This window comes from Myotis lucifugus, unplaced genomic scaffold (assembly GCF_000147115.1).
Source record: "Myotis lucifugus unplaced genomic scaffold, Myoluc2.0 scaffold_23, whole genome shotgun sequence".
Classification (NCBI taxonomy): domain Eukaryota; kingdom Metazoa; phylum Chordata; class Mammalia; order Chiroptera; family Vespertilionidae; genus Myotis; species Myotis lucifugus.
In genome coordinates, this window is record NW_005871071.1 from 5,807,025 (window position 1) to 5,829,427 (window position 22,403).

General features: G+C 42.0%; 1 protein-coding gene across 2 annotated transcripts in view; it reads right to left on the reverse strand.

Moving 5' to 3' along the window:
- The window catches only part of TMOD3 (tropomodulin 3), a 70,437-nt gene extending 61,448 nt beyond the window's left edge, over window positions 1-8,989 (reverse strand). Inside the window, exon 1 of one of the 2 annotated variants that reach the window (XM_023751642.1) lies at window positions 8,818-8,989. The gene's annotated coding sequence lies outside the window, so the exon portion shown is untranslated. The remainder of the gene's footprint in view (window positions 1-8,817) is intronic. The other variant, XM_006085953.3, reaches the window with a different exon arrangement.
- Between the last annotated feature and the right edge of the window lie 13,414 nt (window positions 8,990-22,403).

Below are 22,403 nucleotides of genomic sequence, written 5' to 3' on the forward strand. Positions count from 1 at the left end.
AACTATTTTTTGTCCCTCTGTTTTCCCACCTGTAAAATGAGAATAATAATAGTACCTTTCTCATAGAGCTAATACATTAATTCATTAAGTGAATTAATACATATTAATCCCTTAGAACAGTTCTTAACACAGAGCAAGTGTTCAAAAATATGTTAGCTGCCCTAACCAGTTTGGCTCAGTGGATGGAGCGTCGGCCTGCAGACTCAAGGGTCCCAGGTTCGATTCCGGTCAAGGGCATGTACGTTGGTTGCGGGCACATACCCAGTAGGGAGTGTGCAGGAAGCAGCTGATCAATGTTTCTCTCTCATCGATGTTTCTAACTCTCTATCCCTCTTCCTTCCTTTCTGTAAAAAATCAATAAAACATATATTTTAAAAAATGTTAGCTAATAAAATCATTATTAATTATCTTCAAACTTCATTTTTAAGGAATACTGCCTTAGTTCATGCTAGGTAAATGAAATATTACTATACTGTGATCCATATAATAGACAATTAATTATAGAGATTGGGAGAGAGAGGTAAGACTAAAAATGAGAATGCAAAAAAGTGAGAGATGAATGTACACAAAACAGTAGAAGAGAGGTGTTAAATCATTTTGCCCACACCTCCATCAGCATTTATCTCACCATACTATAATCAACTCGATAAATATCTATCTTCTCTATAAGTTGTAAGGGTTTTGAGGGCAGGCACTTATTTTTATACTGTCAGCCCAACATAGTGCCTGCAATATAATTAGTAGATACTAAATAAATGTATAATAAAATAAGAAGGGGGATTAGTAAGGTTTTAGATCAATGTTGGGAGTACCTGGTTTTACCATATTCTAATTGGACTGGGGGCAGAGTCAGTAAAGACCTATTATTACTCTTTGTTTAACTGATTATCAATATCCTACATCCCCAGTCTTTCTGAACTAGAAAAATATGTCCAAAATATATTTGATTTGCTTCAAAATTATAATTTTCAAATTATGATAAAACAAATTTTAATAATTTATTGGCATTATCCCACACACCAAGGGTTGTGGGTTGTGGGTTCAATTCCCAGTCAGGACACATACCTGAATTTCGAGTTCAATCTCTGGTTGAGGTGTGTGTGGGAGGCAGCCAATCGATGTTTTTCAACTCTCTCTCTGAAAATCAATGAGGGGCATGTCCTTGGGTGAGGATTAAAAACAAAATGTGTGTGTGTGTGTGTGTGTGTGTGTGTGTGTGTGTGTGGCTCTGATTAGCCTATTATGCCCAAAAGTTAACCCTAATGGTCAAATGGTCAGAGAGCCATAGCAATAAACAATACTAAATAAGAAACAAGCCTACTTTTTGGCTGTTAATCTGCTAAATGCAGTACAGCTACAAAAAAGATACCTGATCTCCAGTACCAAAGTAAGCATGTTTGGGGATGACCAACCCTAAATCCCCTTGTCTGGGACCACCCTTACTGCAGGCCCTGTGAAGTATACAGCCTAAGCAACCACAAAATAATGCCCCCTCCCTCACAGATGTTTGGTACAGGGGTTACCCGAAACCCAAGCAAGATAGAAAAAAACTCAATTCTCCAGGAATCTAGAAAGCTGGAAATAAAACCTCAGTTGAGAGATCATTTATCATGCGGTCTGGAGGCAGCATTACAGCAAGCCAAAGTCACATTTAAGCTGAAGCTACTAAGGGGGAAAGCAGAAGCCATGAGAAAGCCAGTCTGTAGAGGGGAGAATGGAGCAGTGCTAGAGCTAGGCGGGGGGGGGGGGGGGCGGGGGGGAGAAGGGGCACTTGCCTCAGGTGTAACGTTGGAGAGGGCAACAAAAACTCAGTAATCAAGATAATCAAATTAACATCCAGAAGGGAGCTCAGAGGCACAGGAAGAAGTTGAAGAGAGTCCACATAGGACAAAGACGGAGGAAGGAGGGCAGGGACTTTCCCAGTGCCTGCTCGGGGTTCCAGCTATGGTTCATTTCAGGGGCCTCTATCGCCTTACAGTAACAGCCACTGCAAGTGCCAGCCCTGACACCATCCCTTCTAGCAGGCTAGCTTAAGTGGCATCCCTTCTAGCAGGCTAGCTTAAGTGGCATCCCTTCTAATAGGCTAGCTTAAGTGGGTTTGTGTTTCCTGAGACCTAAACACCTTGACTAACACTCTATTTGGGAAAATGAGACAGGCACATAAAGCTTAAAAAAAAAATCAAGGCAATATATAATTAACTGTCAAAAAAAAATGGTACTGAAATTGGTGCTACAGAAGTTCAGAGATCACTGTGGGTGGTCAGGAAGGATAAGGTTAGCTAGATAGAGGTGGGGAGAAGTATATACTAAGCAAACAGATCAAAGTACATGGGAAGGGAGCCAGGGAAAGGAGAGGAAATGAAGGGGAAGGAGTGATTCTCGAATATCCGGTATCAAAGCCAAGGTAAATACATCTCCATGCATTTCTGCCTCCAGCCCTCACATCACACTGTTCATTACACCTGATACACAGCAACCCTTCCCCCTTTTCCTCATGTTTGAATCCTTTCACATCTTTCAGCAACCAGTTCAAACAACATTTCTTTGAAGAGGTATCCTACTCAAAAGAAGGTATAGACCAGAATTAAGGTTGTGGCACTGGAAAAAAGAAAGGAAGAAAAGATGATATGGCAGAGGGAAGGCAAAGGGGCTGAATGAAGTGTCAAGAGATATCCTCTGGTGGAGAGTAAACTTGAGATGCTGTCCTATGTGTTAGGTATGTAGGACGTGACACTGTTCGACAAGGAGGAATAATGGGGGCTCAGTAAACTAGAGGTAGGTGTAGAGGGTGTGCTGATGACTAACAGAATGGCCGAGCTGCACCAAAGGCCTTGCAGAGGAGAAAATGTGCAAATGTGTTGTGGTCCTTTTGTACATAGTTCTGTGATTTTCTCTAAGAAATAGTAAATCTTAGGGACAAACTGAAGAAAAACAGAGGGGGGGATGGGTAGGGGTTTTGACTTTCATATAATCACATACTTATTGATATTTCCCAATAGAATCAAGTTTTCTTACCCATCTCCGACCCACTTCCCACCTCCCACCCACTTCCATACTCCTGCCATAGGACCCCAGTGGCCATAATAAAGAAAAAAAAAAAAAAGAAAAAAGCAGTTATTTAAGAACATTAACTTGAATTCCCCATGAACAAAAATAAATCTTGGTATTATATCAAATCTTGCTATGTTTAACCCAGGGTAAGGGCTGCCGTAATAGATGTCAGATTGTATATACTTGAAGGGCCTCCTTTTTTTTCACTGGTATGCATATAATCAAGTAAATAGTCTTTAACAATTCCTCATTAAAATGATAACCCCACACCCAGGGAATCAACATATTTTGTTGGTTATAATTTCCATATGCAAATCCCTTACTCTATAATTATGATTAATAATATCCTGCTCAAAGGGCTTGCTCTATGCAATAGGCTAAGGAATTACCTACAAGTCTATATACATAACTATATACATATTAAATATATGCCTATTAGACAATTGCTACTGTTTAAAAAACTTAACTAAAGGCACTAAGAATTGCCTTAAACACCAGAATACAGTTTAAATAAATTTAACTTGTCATCATGCTCTCCTTCACTCTAGCCCTCATTTCTCCCACATACTTCAGGAATTGTGTTCACTTGTAGGTACTTGTAGTGATATCAGTGCTTACTGAGAGTAGATTCCCCAGATATGAAACTGTTTAATTGTAAAGGGTTATCTCTGTGCATCAGTTGCCGTGGTTTGTAAGCCTGTCTTGGTGTGTTTGTGTTCCCTCTTTAGTGAGTGCATGTAGGTGTTTGAGTATACGTACCGAGGGAGGGTATATCTTCACAGGTAAAAAAGTGTACACATCTGTGAAGGAACTTGGTCTGTATTTCAGTGATTCTCAAAATGAACTGTTAAGTATATAAGAGCAAGAGATAGTCCCAAAAGACTACATATTGTATGATTTCATTTATATGAAATGTCCAGAATAGGCAAATTAAAAACCATAATGAGGTACCATTTTACATCTTCTAGTGTGGCTAAAATAAAAAAGGCTGACAACACTAAAAATTGGTGACATTAAAAATGTGGAGAAAAACAAACAAACAAACCCTGCTCAATTGGTTGGAGTGTCGTCCCATACACGAAAAGGTTTTAGGTTCAATTCCCAGTCAGGGCACATGTCTAGGCTGGGGTTCGATCCCAGGTCAGGGTGAGTACAGTTGACAAGCAATCGATGTTCCTCTCTCACATTGATGTGATAAAAAAAAACACAAAAAAACACCACAGATACATAACACAGAAAAATCTCAAAAACATTGTTACATGAAAGAAGCCAGACACAAAAAAGCACATACTACTGTACGATTCCATTTATGTGAAGTCTATGACTAGGCAAAACACATTTATGGTGTTAGAAATGTGGAATCAAAGTGGTTGCCTTTGGAGAAGGGTGGGTGAAGGAAATGGCTGGAAAGGGATATGAGGGAACTTTCCATGGTGATGGAAATGTTTTCTAATTTGTCTTGGTATAAGTTACATCGTATAAAATTATCAGAACTCCTTGAACTACACACTCAAGTATGCTCATTTTGCCTGCCCTGTGTGGCTCAGTGATTGAGCATCCACCTATCACGGTTCATTCCGAGTCAAGGCAAATGCCCAGGTTGCAGAGGCAGCCAGTCAATGATTCTCTCTCATCACTGATGTTTCTATCTCTCCCCCACTTCCTTCCTCTCTGAAATCAATAAAAATATATTTTTTAAAAAAGATATGTGCATCTTACTGAATGTTAATTATACCTCATAAAACATACAAAATAGGAATCTGCTTCAAGGCATAGGTTAAGGATGTTTCAAATGAAATCTACATTACTACACATACATTTTCAATTTTTTGCCTCTTTGGATTATTCACATCTCTATTCCTTCATTATTATAAATAATCTACTGGATTACAGACATGTATGGGTAGATAGATATATGTGTTCATGTTAATTTTTCATAAAGAGCAAATCAAGTTTGATTTTTTAGGATTTCAATATGTGTACCAAATGGACTGTTACAAGTCCAGTTGAATTTTCTGTTTTTCTATATCATTTTCCTCTCAATACAATGTTATAGTTGTGATTTTGGAGGTTTCAGATAAAACTGAATGAGAATAAGGCATGTAAATCAAATGTCAGCAAGAAAGGTTGATGATAGAAAGACAATAGTGCTTTAGCCACTATAACAGCCTAGAGAATAATACCCTCTTCAATTATTTTAATTAAGAGCCCATAATTTTTAAATTTAAGGGAAACTGAAAAGAATGAAGAATGCCAGCTAATTTGATCTTTAAAAGTTGATAACACAGCCTAAATAGCAAGAGCAGTGTACATCAGACTGACTCCTGAAAACCTGAGATCTTTCCTTCTATTTTACTGGGTCCTCCTCTGTCTTCCTTTCTCTTCATCTTTCCCCTCCCTCTATCCAGGTATATTTTTATCCCCACCACCTCTCACTCTTCCTATGATTTACTCATATCTAATCGATTATCGTGTATATCAAGCTCAACCCAGGTTCCAAGTAAATAAATTTACAAAATTATATACTGTATTCTATTGTAGATATGGCACATAAACTCACACAGTATACAGAGTATAGCCTGGGAAGACAGAGATGACCAGTGAGTGGAAAAAAGATGACTTCATTTGTTTCCCGTCCCCACAACTGTAAAAGATCTCTCCCTCTGAACTCCTACCGCATGTTTTTATTCCCCACAGATGGCTCTTACAGCACTCTGTACTATGCCTCATTTCAAAGACAGTAGTTCCCAGACAAAAACCGTGTCTTAATGTCTGTATTTGCCATGAGCCTAAGACAGTGCTTTGTACAAGATGGGGCAAGACACATGTTGAATCAGTGAATGATTGAATTAATGTGAATGAAAACAATTGAAGATGGAAGAGGATGAGAGAGGAGAAAACACTGAGAAGATTCTGCACAAAGAAAGAAGGGAAGGAGAGAGAGTAGAAAAAAAACTTGTGAAAACAATTACTTTTGTTAAAGTGAATAGTATTATTTTTTTTCATAGAAACGTAGGTTTATTTTGTTGTTTTTTTCTTTAATATAGTAATCCTTTAATTTATTTTTTTAAAATTTTGTTTTATTGCTTAAAGTATTACAAAGAGTATTATATATGTCTCCTTTTTTCCCCCCTTGACATTCCCCGGCCTCCCCTACAACCCGTGTCTTGTGTCCATTGGTTATGCTTATATGCGTGCATACAAGTCCTTTGGTTGATCTCTTACCACCTCCCCACCCCGCTCCCACACCTCCCAGCCCCAACCCTCCACGGAATAGGATTATTTTTTAAAACTGAGAGTTGGAAAAAGCAATTACTATTCATCTAATATCACAGCTATCAGCTCCTATCTTTATTTCTTTAAAAAAATATGTTCTTATTGATTTTTAGAGCGAGAGGAAGGGAGAGGGATAGAGAGGTAGGAACATCAATGGGAAAGTAATTTCATACATGGGCTGCCTCCTGCATGGCCCCCTATTGGGAATGGAGCCGACAACCTGGGCATGTGCCCAGAGGGGATCGAACCATCGACCTCTTAGTTCCTGGTTGACTCTCAAATGCTGAGCCACAGTGGCCGGGCTCAGCACTTATCTTTAAACTGTCACTATGAACACCTCAGCAGTGGTTCTCAACCTTCTGGCCCTTTAAGTACAGTTCCTCATGTTGTGACGCAACCATAAAATTATTTTCGTTGCTACTTCATAATTGTAATGTTGCTACTATTATGAATCGTAATGTAAATATCTGATATGCAGGATGGTCTTAGGTGACCCCTGTGAAAGGGTCGTTCGACCGCCAAAGGGTCGTTCGACCCACAGGTTGAGAACCGCTGCCTTAAAGTATCTCCCAACCCTTGATATTCAGTGTGGTCTGACATGCAAGTTCTAGGGCCCCACTTCAGACCTACAAGATCCCGGATGATTTATGCATGTTAATGTTTGAGAAGCACCACCCTACACCATTCAAGTCCTTTGTGTTGTAGGGAACCTGTGTTTTATTTAAATGGGCCAGTAGCTGAGACTAGGAAAATCTGATTAGACTAAAACCAATCATTGTAATGGAGTCTGACTTTACGTCTTAACTTTAGGTGAAGCTAATTACAGAGTAACAGGGCCTGAAGGGTTTATAACAAAATTTTGGAATTAGTCATAAAAATATGATTAAAGGAAATTGAGCAGGTCAGTAACAGCCTCCAGAACTCATTTTTGTTCATTCATGCCTAGTACAGGGTTTGGAATGACACCTGTGGCCCATGTTTCCTGAATAAATAAAATCATGAATTTTTAAAAATCAGACATGTTTAGGGCTGGAATAATCTTAGGGTCACCTGGTTCAACAACCTCATTTTAAAGATGAGCAAGCTGGAAGTCCTGAGAGGTTCAAAAGTAAGCAAGCTGAGCTCTGGCCGGTTTGGCTCAGTGGATAGATAGAGCGTGGGCCTGCGGACTGAAGGGTCCCGGGGTCCATTCCCGTCAAGGGCACATGCCTGGGTCGCTGGCTCAATCCCCACTAGGGGGCGTGCAGGAGGCAGCTGATCCATGATTGTCTCTCTCCCTCCCCCTTCCTCTCTGAAATCAATAAAATATATTTAAAAAAAAAAAAAGTAATTAAGCTGAGAGTGAGAACATACTGGATCTGACAGTTTCATTCCCTTTTTGTTCCTTTCATAGGAATGTGTTAGAAAGGAGATTCTAAGCATTTATAATAAAATTAGGGGCTCTCAAAGAAGTGATAGGGTAAAAAAGTGCCTAGAACTAGTAAATGAGGCTGGACAAAACTATTTTTCCAAGCGTATTATTTTTTGACAGACCAATTAATTAATCAATTTAACTTGCCGGGAAAAACATCATCTAAAGGATTCTCAGAAAAAGAAACATGAGCTGCATGAAAATGTTACAAGCCGAGAGAGACCGCACATAACTAATTTACATTTCACAGGCTTATTTCCTGTTCAAGTATGACCTCCTGCGATAAGCTTTACTGCAGTGTTCCTTACCGGATGACTTTTGGTTTTAAGAGAAGCCAAGGGCAAGTCGGAAACGCGATTCTTAACTAAACATAAAACAAAACAAACAAACAAAAAGCAAAAACCTGCGGCTCTTTCTCGTTTGTTTATAGTCTGAATGCAGGCCTGCCGAGGAAACACACCAACCTCTGTAGGCAAAAGTACAAGGTCCTCAAAAGAAACCAACACACTAGCGACTTCACAGCCGGATCCAGCTGTGCTACTGGGGAGCCAGGAATTTATTCTAAGACAGAGGGAGAGCAGAGAGATCAAACCGGCGAGCGCAGGACAAGCCAGATTTTAATTTTAAAAAAGGGTGTGCCCTAAGGTGGTTTTTTTTTTTCCCCTTTCGGACTTTCTACAAGCAGAAGCCTTTGAAGGAGTACTGGTGAGAAAACCCTTTTAAGATGACCGTCCCCCGAGCTACGCCTGGGTGGGGTGGAGGCGGCGGGCGGGGAGGGGAGGGGTGGGGAGGGGGCCGGTCCTGAACCCGGGGAGGCCGGCCCCCGAGTGATTCATCAGCTCAAGGTTCGCGCGCCTCCACCGCAGGCGCCTCCCAGCGCGCCCCAGGGCTCCCACCCGGGCCCGGTCACCCCAAAGTCACCCTCAGCGTCCCCCGCTCCCTGCGAGGGACCGTGGGGAAGAAGACCCAGGCCGGCGGCTGGAAGAGCAGCCACCTCTCCCTCCTCAGCCACCATGGCCGGTGCGACTCCCTGCCCGCGCCCGCAGACGGACTTCCTGGAAAGCACCCGCTGGACTTACCTGACTGGCGCCTGCTGGGGCCACCGACTCCTTCACAGACCCGCGAGGACTGCCGCAGCTCGGTTCCGGCACCCGCCCGTCTGCCTCCCAGGGAGTTGCCGGACCCGCACGCCAGTAGCACCCCAACTCCACCGCGCTGTCTGTGAGGCTGGTTCCCCCTCCGTCACCCACGCGCCTGCGCACTCCCAGGTCGCAGGGCACCCTGGGAGTTGTAGTTCGAGCGTACAGGGAGAAGCTCAGCGCAGAACCCTGGCTTTACAATCTGCAAGACATTGGAAGCAGCTGGGGATACCAGGCCTCCCTCCAGCCTGGAACTACGCTCTCTACTCGGGGAAATATTTAACCTCGACCCTTTGGAGCTATGAGCAGCAGCTAGAGCAGTGGTTCTCAACCTTCTGGCCCTTTAAATACAGTTCCTCATGTTGTGACCCAACCATAAAATTATTTTCGTTGCTACTTCATAACTATAATGTTGCTACTGTTATGAATCGTAATGTAAATATCTGATATGCAGGATGGTCTTAGGCGACCACTGTGAAAGGGTCGTTCGACCGCCAAAGGGGTCGCGACCCACAGGTTGAGAACCGCTGAGAGGCTCATTGGTATAGATTTCCTCTGACTTTTATTAAAGAGGCACGCATGGCACGGCTTGTATTGTACGTACCCTTGGAGTAGTTGATGCGAGACATGGCATCGAGTCCTTTGAACTTGTTATGATAAATTGATAGGTAAACAAACAAAAGCTACCGCACAAGAGGGTTATAAATCAAGAGGATGTCATCTCAAGGGCGTAGTGACCCTAGTGATTTCTTTAGGCCTGCAATCAGGGATGATGTCACAGCGATAGCAGTTTCGGCCCCATTCCTTCCTCCCATTTCTGCTTCAAGCTCTTAACTGAGAGGTGGAGCTGGGCTAACGTGGGTGAGCGCTGATCAAAGGAGGGGACTGGGACAGATGGGTAGTCTGGAGGACAGAGCGAAGAGTGTGGGAATATTTCAGAGGACAGTGGATGGCTGTCTTTTGTGCATGACTCTGAGGAGAGGGAACAGCGATGGCTTTAGTCAGTCGCTGGGAATTTTTCTGGCCTGCTCTTCAGGAGTAAACCATTCCGAGGAGTAAACCGTTCCTAGGAGTAATGCTCAGCTTTGATACACATCTTTCAAAAATGTAGCCATGAAGAGGACTGAAATGCCTCTGTGAGGTACATTCCAGCTACACCCAGTGTGGGAACCTACTAATGGCTAAACCTCTTCTGGCATCTACTTCTTCCACTCAGAGCAGGGAGTAGCCTAGGTAAACACCTTGGAATTTCATGCAACTGGTACCCACTAATCCCAGCAATAAAGATAACTGATGATTTGGCATTTTAAACCCCCCCCCCCTCCTAAAATTGCAAATACTCTTAGAAGACCATCAACAATAAATCGTGTGGCTATTGCATCTTATTATCTATTGCATCTTAGTGTGAATCACTCTCAAATATTCTTGGAGATAACTTTCTGAGAGCAACTTCCTACAGAGTTCAAGTTCAACAAATATTTATTGAATACTTAATCCACACCAGGCAGTGTGCCAGCACTTCACTTATAATATTTATCCAATCCTCAAAATAACCCTAAAAAAAGTGTTAGTATCTTCTTTCCACTTAGCCAGACAATTTAAGTAATTTGCACAAGGTCACACAGCCAGTAATTGGAGATCTAGAAATAAAGCACAGGTATTCTGACTCACATACTAGCAGGCTTTCCACTGTTAATCAGATCGACGTATCTCCTAAACCTCATCAAATTCTTTAATGTAAAATAATCGTTGATCATGTCCTAATTACATGAAAAAAAAATTCTCTACCATAGTCCAGGGAAATGGTACTCTGGATGAAATTAATATCTGGGTTCTTTTGATAGCTCTGTTTTTCATTAGAAGTTAATATATAGGTATTCTTAAGGACCTGAGATGGGAAGCTGGGCCAGGAGGACCCACAGTCCTCAGTCCACACCTCAGGTGAGCAGTGAGGCAGACATAAGTTGAAGTGCGTCCACGCAAGCGGTGGGGCCTGGTAGTGAGACCTGGGGTGAAGCCAAACATGAGGTGAGCAATGGGGTCCAGTGAGGGGGCCTTGAGGTGAGCTGGGGCAGGGAGCAGGTACAGCCAGCCTGTGAGGACCAGAAAGGTGTGCCTGGACTGTTTCTGGGGTACAAGTCTCAGGTGCCAATTTAAGTGAGACCACCCATGGGACCACCTTTCCGTGAACACATCCTCTAGACTGGACAGCGGATTTAGGAATGTACAGTTGTGGTCCCAGTTTACTTGAGCATTGCGAGGGCCAACATTACAGACTTTCAGGAACAAAGCTGAGTCTTAAGCCTAAATTTTTCAACAATGAAGTGGAAAACTATAAAAATGATAAATTTATTAGTAATAAAAAAAGACCCTAAGAGGTTTGTTCCATGTCCAGAAGAACATGGCTTGTAAATGCAGACCCAGGCTAAGATCTGTTTTAGAGACCAAAGCCTTAGGAATTCCCTCCATCAGAACTGCTGCAATGACACATGAAGAAGTGCAAATTAGAAAAGGAGCGAATTTGGACTAAATTGTTTGGAATAATTTCCCCACTCTGACTGTCGAGAGACAAACTGGGTGACCAAAGAAAAGGCTCTGGTGTTCTCACCACAGCAATTTAGGTTTTTTTTTTGTTTTGTTTTGTTTTGTTTTTTTAAATATATTTTATTGATTTCTCACAGAGAAGAAGGGAGAGGGATAGAGAGTTAGAAACATCGATGAGAGAGATCGACCAGCTGCCTCCTGCACGTCCCCCAGTGGGGACATGCCCGCAACCAAGGTACATGCCCTTGACCGAAATTGAACCTGGGACCCCTGAGTCCGCAGGCCGAAGCTCTATCCACTGAGCCAAACCGGTTCGACAACAATTTAGGTTCTTATAATTTTTTTTAACTATTCCATGTTTTCCTCTAGTACTTTTTTTTCCTAAAATGAAAATGGCTTTGTTTGTTGCAGCTCACTTAAACTAAACAGAAATATACAATTAATTCAAAATCCTACCCCAAGAGGTAAAAACTGCTTTTGTTTTAAGTACATACCCTTCCAGACAACTCTACATGCACAGTTCCTTTCCTCTACTTTCTGTGGATTTAATTTACTATTCCAGATTCCAAGAAGGGTGTAAAACTTGTAAATATTCAACTTGTCTCTTTTCCTAATATGTGCACTTAAGACTGCACATTTTTCTGAAAGTCTTGTAATGTAGTATTTTTATTATCATTCAGTTCTAATTATTGTCTAGCTCCAATTGTGAGGTATTTGGGGGTTTAATTGGGAGTGTATTTCATAATTTCTAAATATAAGGACTTTCTAGTTAACTTCTGTTGCTGATTTCTAGACTAAATCCAAACAGAGCAAGAAACATACTTTATGTAATTTTAATCCTTTGCAGTTTGGTGAAACTTGCTTCATAGTACATGGTAACTTTAAAAAATGTTCCGAGTGTGATTCTCTGCTGCCATCTTGGGAATAACACCTCAATGCAGGTCAGCAGAAAAAGTTGGTGGATATAGTGAATATTATTATTTTTAAAATATATTTTTATTGATTTCAGAGAGGAAGGGAGAGGGAGAGAGAGACAGAAACATCAATGATGAGAGAGAATCATTGATTGGCTTCCTCCTGCACACCCCCTACTGGGGATGGATCCCACAACCCGGGCATGTGCCCTGACCAGGAATGGAACCATGTTATCATATTGTAATGTTATCATATTGTAATCACAAGGCCTACAAATATGAATCCCCTAAACCCATGTATATTCAATACCACATATGGGACCAGCGATGTTAAGAATAATGATCTATATTGCCCTAGCCAGTTTGGTTTAGTGGATATAGCGTATGCCTGCAGACCAAAGGGTCCGGGTTCAATTCCGGTCAAGGGCATGAACCTATGTTGCTGGCTTCTTCCTGGCCCAGACCTTCATCAAGGCTCATGCAGGAGACAACCAATCCATGTGTCTCTCTCACATCGATGTTTCTCTCTGTCTTTCCCTCTCTCTTCCACTCTCTCTAAAAATCAATGGAAAAATATCCTCAGGGGAGGATTAACAAAAAACAAAAACAAAAAACCAAAAAGAATAGCGACCTATGAACCATAAGGTTGCGGTTTGATTCCCGGTCAGAGAACATGCCCGGGTTTTGGGCTCCATCTCCTGTAGGGGGCATGCAGGAGGCAGCTGATAAATGATTCTCTCTCATCATTAATGTTTCTATCTCCTCCCTTCCTCTCTGAAATCAATAAAAATATATTTTAAAAAGAGAGAGTGAGAGGAAAAGAAACATCAATAAGAGAGAAACATCAACTGGCTGCCTCTTGCACACCCCCTACTGGGGATTGAACCTGCAACCCTGGCATGTGCCCTGACTGGGAATCAAACCGCAACCTCTGGGTTCATAGGTTGACACTCAACTACTGAGCCACACTAGTCAGGGCTAGAATGGTCTTTTTAAAACAAATCAGATCATGTCACCCTCCTGCTCCAATCCACTCATGGCTTCCCATTATCCTATATAATAAAGAGCTAATATGCTAATGGTCATCACTCCGTCACACCATAATGACCAATCAGCAGGAGGCTGCGTGCGCAGCGAGGCACGCAAGGGTGGCCGGGCGAGGAGGCGGGAGGTGGGAGGCAGGAGGTGGGGCGCCTCCTCGCATGATTTCAATCATGCGCTGGGCCTCTACTATTTTAAATAAAATCCTTGCATGACTATTTTATTTCCTACCCCACTCTCTCACTCTGCTCTAGCCACACTAGCCTCTCTGAGGTTTCTCGAATCCTACCAAATGTATTCTGCCTCAAGGTTTTTGCACTACACAGGAGAATGTCTTTCTTCCCAAATACTCACGGCTCATGTCTTCATTTTAATATTTTGCTCACATGTCACTTTTAAAAGGCCTTCTCTGGTCACTTTACCCAGTCTTTCTCCCCTTTCCTCACTTCTTGGGCTTCATAGCACTTGCCACTATTAACATCATCTTGCTTATGTGCTTAGCATAAGCTCAAAAAGGACTATTCCTACCATTTGCAACAGTGCCTGACATACAGTAGGCATTAAATAAATGTTTGTAAATAAATATTGAAGTCTTCCCCCTGCTTCCTGTTCTCATTTTGGGAAACAAAACCAGAGAGTTTGCCAGTAAATGCCTGCCAGGGCCTGGTACAGATATAAACACCAGCTATGAGAGCATTGGCTTCGCAGGATAAGACCCAGTGGAACTCACCCTGAAATGGGCACAGACTTCTCTTTTTAAAGGACTATACTTCATGGGTTGCCATTATTAACTTATAGTTAGAAAAACACAGTTCTTGAAGAGGAAAATAAAAGGAAAACCTGAACATTATATTTACATAAATAAGTGAAAAGGTAAATTAACTAAATTCTAGAGGAAAGGACAACCCTCCCCATTGCCAAGTGACCTGCAGTGCCTCCCTGTCGACGATGTCTGTGGGCTTGGCTATGATCTGGTAATGGGGTTTTTCTTCTTTCTTCACACAAATGTTGCCCTATTGTAATCACAAAGTTTACAAACATGACTCTTGCTTAGGCCAATGAAATGTGGGCGGAAATGACTCTATGACAGCTGTGAGTAGGAGCTTTTAAGGGTCATTGTGTTTCTTATTTGTGTGCTTACTCTCTCCCTTCACCAAGAGAATGTCATGAACCAACAGAGGATGGTCCTTCCTGGGTCCCAGAATGAGAAGTCATGTGGATCAGAGCCTCCACCAAACACAGGTGCTGACATGTAATGTGAGCAAGAAGTAAACTGAGATTTAGGTTTGTTTTGACTATAGACTGACCTAGCAAAAGCTGAATGCTGCATTGCCTGTTCCGTGAAAGGTGATCCTAGGAAACAGAAGTGGTATGGCACCGCTCCCCCATGCCTTTAATCCCACTTCAAGTAATGGAAAAGTTTAAGTTCAACATACTAAAGAGAACAAATCTGAGCCTGTTGGGTAAAATATTTGAGTAAGGGACAGAGTACAGCTCTGTTAGTTTTCAGGGTTGGGTTAGAATGAAAGTGATAAAACAACACTGGAATTCTACTGAATGTATTACAAGCCCTAATTAGTGTTATCTTTAAACTTGCAGCCAGAGGAACTCATAAAGCAATGTCACACTGAATCATCATATGCAAACTAGTTGCCAGAAGCAACTTTCTTGTTATCAAAGGGTTCCTTTAGGGGATAGTTTCCTTGATACGCTTAACTATTTTTTAAAAATGTAGGAGAGCTGAGAATATTTCAGCTAAAGACACAAACTTGAAGCAAAGGTGTAAGGATTTCATTCTGGAAGATTGGAGTTAATTAAAGCAGTGGGAGGTAGGAATCAGAAGATAAACACCATGGTGGGGGCAATTTCATACAAAAGAATTTGAGCAAACTCTGGCTTGAAATATCCATCCCTGTCAACCCATCTGTGTCTGTTAGAAGCCTCATGTTTCGTTGTCCATCTCAAATGCCTGTTTCTCACTTAAACTTCCCTAATGCCATTAGGTGGAATTAATTTTGACATGCCTCATATTTTCATACCCTATTATGCTTCCACTGGAGGTGCACTACATACACATTTTTGCCAAATACCAAAGGGCTGAGAATTTGAATTTTCAGGTGAAGCCAAGTTGCTGACAAATATCACTGTCAAATAACAAACTTCTAGACTACACAAATAAACCTAAAGAATTATGCCAAAATTTAGCCAATGTTCTACCCACTAAGCTAAACAGACTAGGGCCCAAAATTTAAATTGTACTATTTTAATATTCTTATCCTATCTAATAATAGACAAACATGGTAATTAACCGTACCTCTGACACGCTTCCCATTGGCTAATCAGGGTGATATGCAAATTAACTGCCAACCAAGATGACGGCCGGCAGCCAGGCAGCTGAAGCGAACAGGAGGCTTGCTTGCTCCAGTGATAGAGGAAGCCAAGGTTCCCCGCCTGCCTCTGCTGGCCTCTGAGCTGCACTCTAAGAAACAATGTTGCAATTATAGAAGCTAAACAAACCCCAGAAACCTGCTTTCAGCCAGCCAGGCCTCAGAGCTGGAGCTGCAACAGTGTTTCAATTATAGAAGCCAAATAAACCCAGATACCTGCTTTCAGCAGCGGAGGTCTCAGAGCTGGAGCCAAGCCTCAGAGCTAAAGCCGGCTCTCAGTTCCAGTGACAGCCATAGAAGGTAAACAAATCCCAGAATAAAAAAAGAAAGAAAAAAAGGAGAGGTTGGGAGCTTCAGTCACCCGCCAGCCTGAAAATGGCCCTCAGCCCCTCACCCAGACTGGCCAGGCACCCCAGTGGGGACCCCCACCCTGAAGGGGGTGTGGCCAGCCTGAAAACAGCCATCAGCCCCTCATCCAGGTTGGCCAGGCACCCCAGTGGGGACCCCCACCCCGAAGGGGGTGTGACCAGCTGCAAACAGCCATCAGCCCCTCACCCAGGCTGGCCAGGCACCCAAGCGGGACCCCCACCCTGATCGGGGACACCCTTCAGGGCAAACCAGCTGACCCCCACCTGTGCACCAGGCCTCTATCCTATATAGTAAAAGGGTAATATGCAAACTGACCCTAACAGCAGAAGGACTGGGAATGACTGGTCACTATGACACACACTGACCACCAGGGGGCAGACGCTCAATGCAGGAGCTGCCCTCTGGTGGTCAGGGCGCTCGCACATGGGAGGAGCTCTGCTCAGCCACAAGCCAGGCTGACGGCTGCCAGTACAGCAGTGGTGGTGGGAGCCTCTCCTGCCTCCTCAGCAGCGCTAAGGATGTCCGACTGCAGTTTAGGCCTGCTCCCCACTGGCAAGTGGACATCCCCCGAGGGCTGCCGGGCTGCCGGGCTGCCAGAGGGATGTCTGATTGCCATCTTAGGCCCAATCCCCCGGGGAGCGGGCCTAAGCCAGCAGATGGTCATCCCCTGAGGGGTTCCAGACTGCGAGAGGGCATAGGCCAGGCTGAGGGACCCCCCCCCCCCACCGCCCCGAGTGCACAAATTTCTGTGCACCGGGCCTCTAGTTTTAAATGTTAGCGCTAAAATGATAAAGTTTAACATTGTATACTTATAATATATACAAGTATAGGAACAATAATTTCACAACACTGTCAGCTGTTAGACTCTCCTAGAGTCACTAGAGAGATTCAAATTTCAACTGAGGTGAGTGGATGAAAAAGATAAATATCTTAAATGGAGTTAAATAAGAATTAAATTCTGGTTTTAAATAGTAAATGCTAGGTGCACTAAACATTTCTACAAAGAACAGAGTTATGATGTAATCTCTGCTTATTCTTTTTCATATTATTAAATTTTTGTAAATATTAACTAAAAAAATAACGTTCTTCCTAAGTTATCTAGCTATTACATTCTCTATATTTGTAGTAACTGTCAACCTATTTCCCTATTTATCTACTTGAACATTCCTAATAATTTTTATTTTGAATTGATTTTGAACATAAAATATATCTTTAACAATCCACAATTATTACAGCATTTTACTTATCTAATATTTACTATGAATTTATCCTTCGATAGAATTTCAACAAATAAGTCAGATTTTTTACTGCCTGTATCTGAATATTTGCATAATAATAACAAATCTAAATAACATACTTTGTTTTTATCAGTGACACTGTTACTGATTAGATATAAGAATAACTTTTCCCTAGCCGGTTTGGCTCAGTGGATAGAGCGTCGGCCTGCAGACTCAAGGGTCCCAGGTTCGATTCCGGTCAAGGGCATGTACCTTGGTTGCAGGCACATCCCCAGTAGGGAGTGTGCAGGAGGCAGCTGATCGACGTTTCTCTCTCATCGATCTTTCTAAATCTCTATTCCTCTCCCTTCCTCTCTGTAAAAAATCAATAAAATATATTTTTTAAAAAAGAATAACTTTTACACTTAACTTTTACTGTCAAAGTTCAAGGATGATGGAAATAATATTAAAGTAGGCATTCTGAAAGCTGAGGCCCAACGCACAGGCCAAACAGCCAAGACTCTTTGGCTACTGTCACTAAGATAGAGTTAGCTTTTGGGCAGGCACATTCTACTGCTTACTCACAGTTAGTTTTCAATCAGTCAACATCAAAGTCTTTATCCACACAGATGACAGTTGTCATATTTTCCCCATTCTATCTTTTATAGTTGACTTTTTATCAACTTTTTTGAAAGAGAAACATTGATTTGTTGTTCCACTTATTTATGCATTCATTAATTGATTCTTGTATACCCACAATCTTGACATATCAGGACAATACACTAACCAACTGAGCTACTTGGCAAGGGCATAGTAGTTGTTTTTTTGTATTAAAAGTAGACAATTGTATTGTTACTTGTGTTAAATTTTCAAAAATTGATGCTCTATTCACTGAGCCAAATTGGCCAGGACTTGTGTTAAATTTTTATCTGAGTAGGTACAGGCTTATACTTTGGCCTCCTAGGGCCCATCAGCTAGAGACCCAGTAGTTATTTTATCAGTACTATATTCAAACTAGAGGCCCGATGCATGAAAATTCATGCAAGAGTAGGTCTTCCTTCCCCCGCTGCCGGCACTGGCTTCCCTCTGGCACCCGGGACCCAGGCCCCTCCTCTGGCCGCTGGTGGGCACTCGGGACCTGGGCTGGCTTCCCTTGGGCCCCGGCTTTATCAGGAAGGACGTCAGGAAGACATCTGGTCTAATTAGCATATTACCCTTTTATTATTATAGATTACTGGTGAACTGCTGTTCAAAACATGCCAATTAAAGAGCCCTGCTGTGGCTAAGCCCTTTCAGTTAAAATTCTTCCATGCATTTACTTATGATCAAGAGTCAAAAAAGATTGGTTAAGCCAGTCATTTAACTATTTAGCTGCACTGTTATGCAGCCTACATGTCTCAAGGATGTTCTGAGGCTTTGGCAAACATCTTGCTAAAACCCAAATACAGTGTGTTCATTTGACAAAACTCTCATGATTTCCTATTACTCATTACATGAATCTGTGCTGTCTCTTATGGGTCACTGCTTCACTTCCTGGTGCTTATAAACCACTGAAGTGGGTATTACACTTTTCTAGAGTTTTGCTCAGGATTGATGGATTCAGTGGTCTAGCTTTAAAGACACTAACACATACACCTTTTGAGACATGCACCTTCCTGATTTTCCTACATCATCTCCCTTCTTAGGTTGGTTGGGCCTAAAGCATAGCCCAACCTCATTCAAGCACACATACATCTACTTCCTATTGAGGTCCTGTGACATGTGGGACACTTGCTAGAGGTTGTGAGCATCTGCTCATGCTCCCTGAGTGGTAGGACAGGGAAGTGGGTTAGCAGCTGGGGCAGAGAGGGTGTGGGGCACCATTTCATACAGCAGAGAGAAAGGCTGAATGATTAAACCGAGAGGAGGTGGTCCATAGCAGAGTCAAGTCTAACCTACGGCAGACCCACGCCAGGCTGCCAAATCCAAAGGAGGGCACCCAGAAAGCAGAGCAAGTACAAACAAGTTGAGACATCAGGGAAGCCGCGAGGAGCAGAGCGGAATGAGAGGGTGGGTCAGGAGTAACTCCCGAGTCAGCTGTCTTGTTTATATTCAATTCTTGGAGTGACTGGGAGGGCCTGTCTGTCTGCCAGAAGGAAACACAAAACTGAGTAAGATTCAGTCCTGACATTGTCAGCATAAAATGGGAAACTTTGTTGGCATTAAGATCCATGGATATTTATTTAGGTTAGTATTTAGGATAGAAATACCTAAGTGCCTTTTGTATGCCAAGCACTGTTCTAAGTGTTTTATACATTCATCCTCATGATAGTACCACTGTGGAGTATGACCATGATTCCTAGTCTACAGGTGAAGAAACGGAGGCTAGGTAATTTGCAGAAATTCACACAACTAACAGAAGTGAGATTTGAACTAGGCAAGTATGACCCCAAAGTTCACACTTTGTAACCCCTATTCATTATGGCCCCATCGATTGAAAGAGAATCCTTTAAATAAAAACAATTACTATCCTGCCTTGTTCACGATAAGGTATGAAACAGCAAAAAGAAACTAGGTCTTAAATGCTCCTTCTTGGACCTTGTCATCAGTGTAAGTGACAAAGAGTTAAGCAGAGTTCAGCAGAAGGGCAGGAAGAGTAGGCTTTCTTGTTTTTCCAGGGCAAACCTTGATAGGTAACTTTGTGATTTTTATCCAAAACTTTAAGTCCAAAGTTAATATAAAAAATTCAAGGTGAAACAGTTAACCCATTTGGGTTGTCTGTATTCTTGTTCCCATTTGTACCAATAAATTTTATTTTATTTTAATTTTTAAAAAATATTTTTTATTGATTTCAGAGAGGAAGGGAGAGGGATAGAGAGATAGAAACATCAGTGATGAGAGAGAATCATTGATTGGCTGCCTCCTGTACGCCCCCTACTGGGGATGGAGCCCACAACCCGGGCATATGCCCTTGACCAGAATCGAACCCAGACCCTTCAGTCCACAGGCCGATGCTCTATCCACTGAGCCAAACTGGCTAGGGCGCGCACTAATAAATTTTAACTGTTTAGTTGAATATGTGCATTTCTGTTATAATGAGTTATCCTTTCTAAAATGGTGCCAACTATTTATTTTAAAAGAGATAATGTGTCTAAAATTTAACCAGATTCAATCAGTCTTTACTTTCGTTTTAAAAGGAAAGTTTATTCATTTCTAATGTTCTATACACATTTTCACTTGGAAATTTCATTTCAGACAAAAACAAATAGATTTTATCTTTCAAAGCAAAACGATCTTGATTAATTAAAACAGTATACATTTACTTTAGCATTAAGTCTGGCTGGCAAATTCCCAAGGGCCAAACATTGCACTACTTGTGCCAACTGGGATCAGGGTAAAAGTATTTTGCTCTTCATTACATTTTGCTTTATCACACATTTAATTCCCTCACAATGTCCAATTTCATATTTAAAGCAAATTAGTTATTAATTTCCTAACTAATATAATAAATGTCCACCTTTGATTAAAAACTTTCAACATAAAAAAATACAACAAGATTTTTCAATAACTGCTTAGCCAAATAAATGTTGCCAATATAAGTTTAAACAGTTTACAGAGTATTATTTCCTTTGTTCTCTTCCAAAACAATACAGGCACACATAAAGTCCACATTACAGGCATCTAAACTTGTAAAATATTACAGATTGGTGGCATGCAAGTATTGTACATATTAAGTGCAATGAAAAATGCTTATTTGTTTCCCTCAAATGGATGAAACAAAATTAAGATAAAGGTTTAATTAAAATATAAATATTCCATGTGGAGTTGTATTAAAAAAAACAACCCAAGTGGCAGAGATAGAAATTTAGGTCAGTACAATTTCTTTCTTAACTAAGGATTGTCACTGGCAATGTTTACTACTAAAATAAAATTTAACATGCTCCTTTTTTCTATCCATTTCATTCCACATATGGCCAATTCCTCTCTATCCTGGAAAATTTTATATCCTGGCCCAGCTTCTCTCAATTGCACAGTGTACTTCTGATCAGCTTCTCTGTTATCCAGTCAACATGTGCTCAGACACACACACACACACACACACACACACACACACACACACACTTTAAATGAAAGCCTCTGAAAAACGTGCTGTTAACTGTACTCTGTTTCCTTCTTTGCATTTCCCCTTTTCCTCCACCGATTTTGAGGAGAAAATACTATATATGTTAAAATATCCTTTCAGAGAACTACTCTGAAGACAGTAAAAACTGCCGAGGAGGAAGAGACAACTGTCTGTCTGTCGGTGGCCAGTTCCGACCTCTTCCTCTGAACAGTGCCTGGTGAGGAGAGATGAAACTGCAACGGGAACAGGTTAGAATCCCAAGATTCAGGAGCCGGAAGGGACCCGAGACGGCATCTGATCCGCTCACTTCGTTTTCCAGATGAAATGAAGTCAAGGTAGGTGGAAAGTCTTGCCCAAAGTCACACACAACTGATAACCAAATCAGCATTGTTTTCCAAAAATACATGGTGACAAATGGAGCGTTTTTATTTATTCATTTATTTGGAGCTGGAGGACAATTCAAGCAACATTTATTAAGCACCCATTTTGTACAAGGCACCTTACTAGATGTTACTAAAGGTACAAAGATTGATGAGAGTCCCTGCCTCCAAGTGCTTGTGAAAGTCCTGCGAGGCTAGGTTTGAAGATCCTTCTTAGCAGAAAACAATACTGGCCAGGGCTAAGGTTGCTGGTGATAACAAGGCAGCTGCTGCCCAGGAGAGCTGATCTCACAAGTGACACTGCCTTCCCTTCACTACCGAGCTCAGCCCGTTACACAGCTGCCGGGGCCCCAAGGACAGTCTTCTCCTATCCCCCCAGTCACACCTCAGGCCACAGCCTGCCCCACCCTGAGTGGTGACAGAGCTGACAGGAGGGCAGCAGTGTCCCAGACCCTCGTCACTGTTTGCTTCCCCCTTGTGTCCAGCCCTGGGCTCTCTGCAAGGGTCCTGACCTGTCCCAAGGAGCTGTCAAAGTGACTCAGAAAAACGCCCTAACACACACATCACTGGTA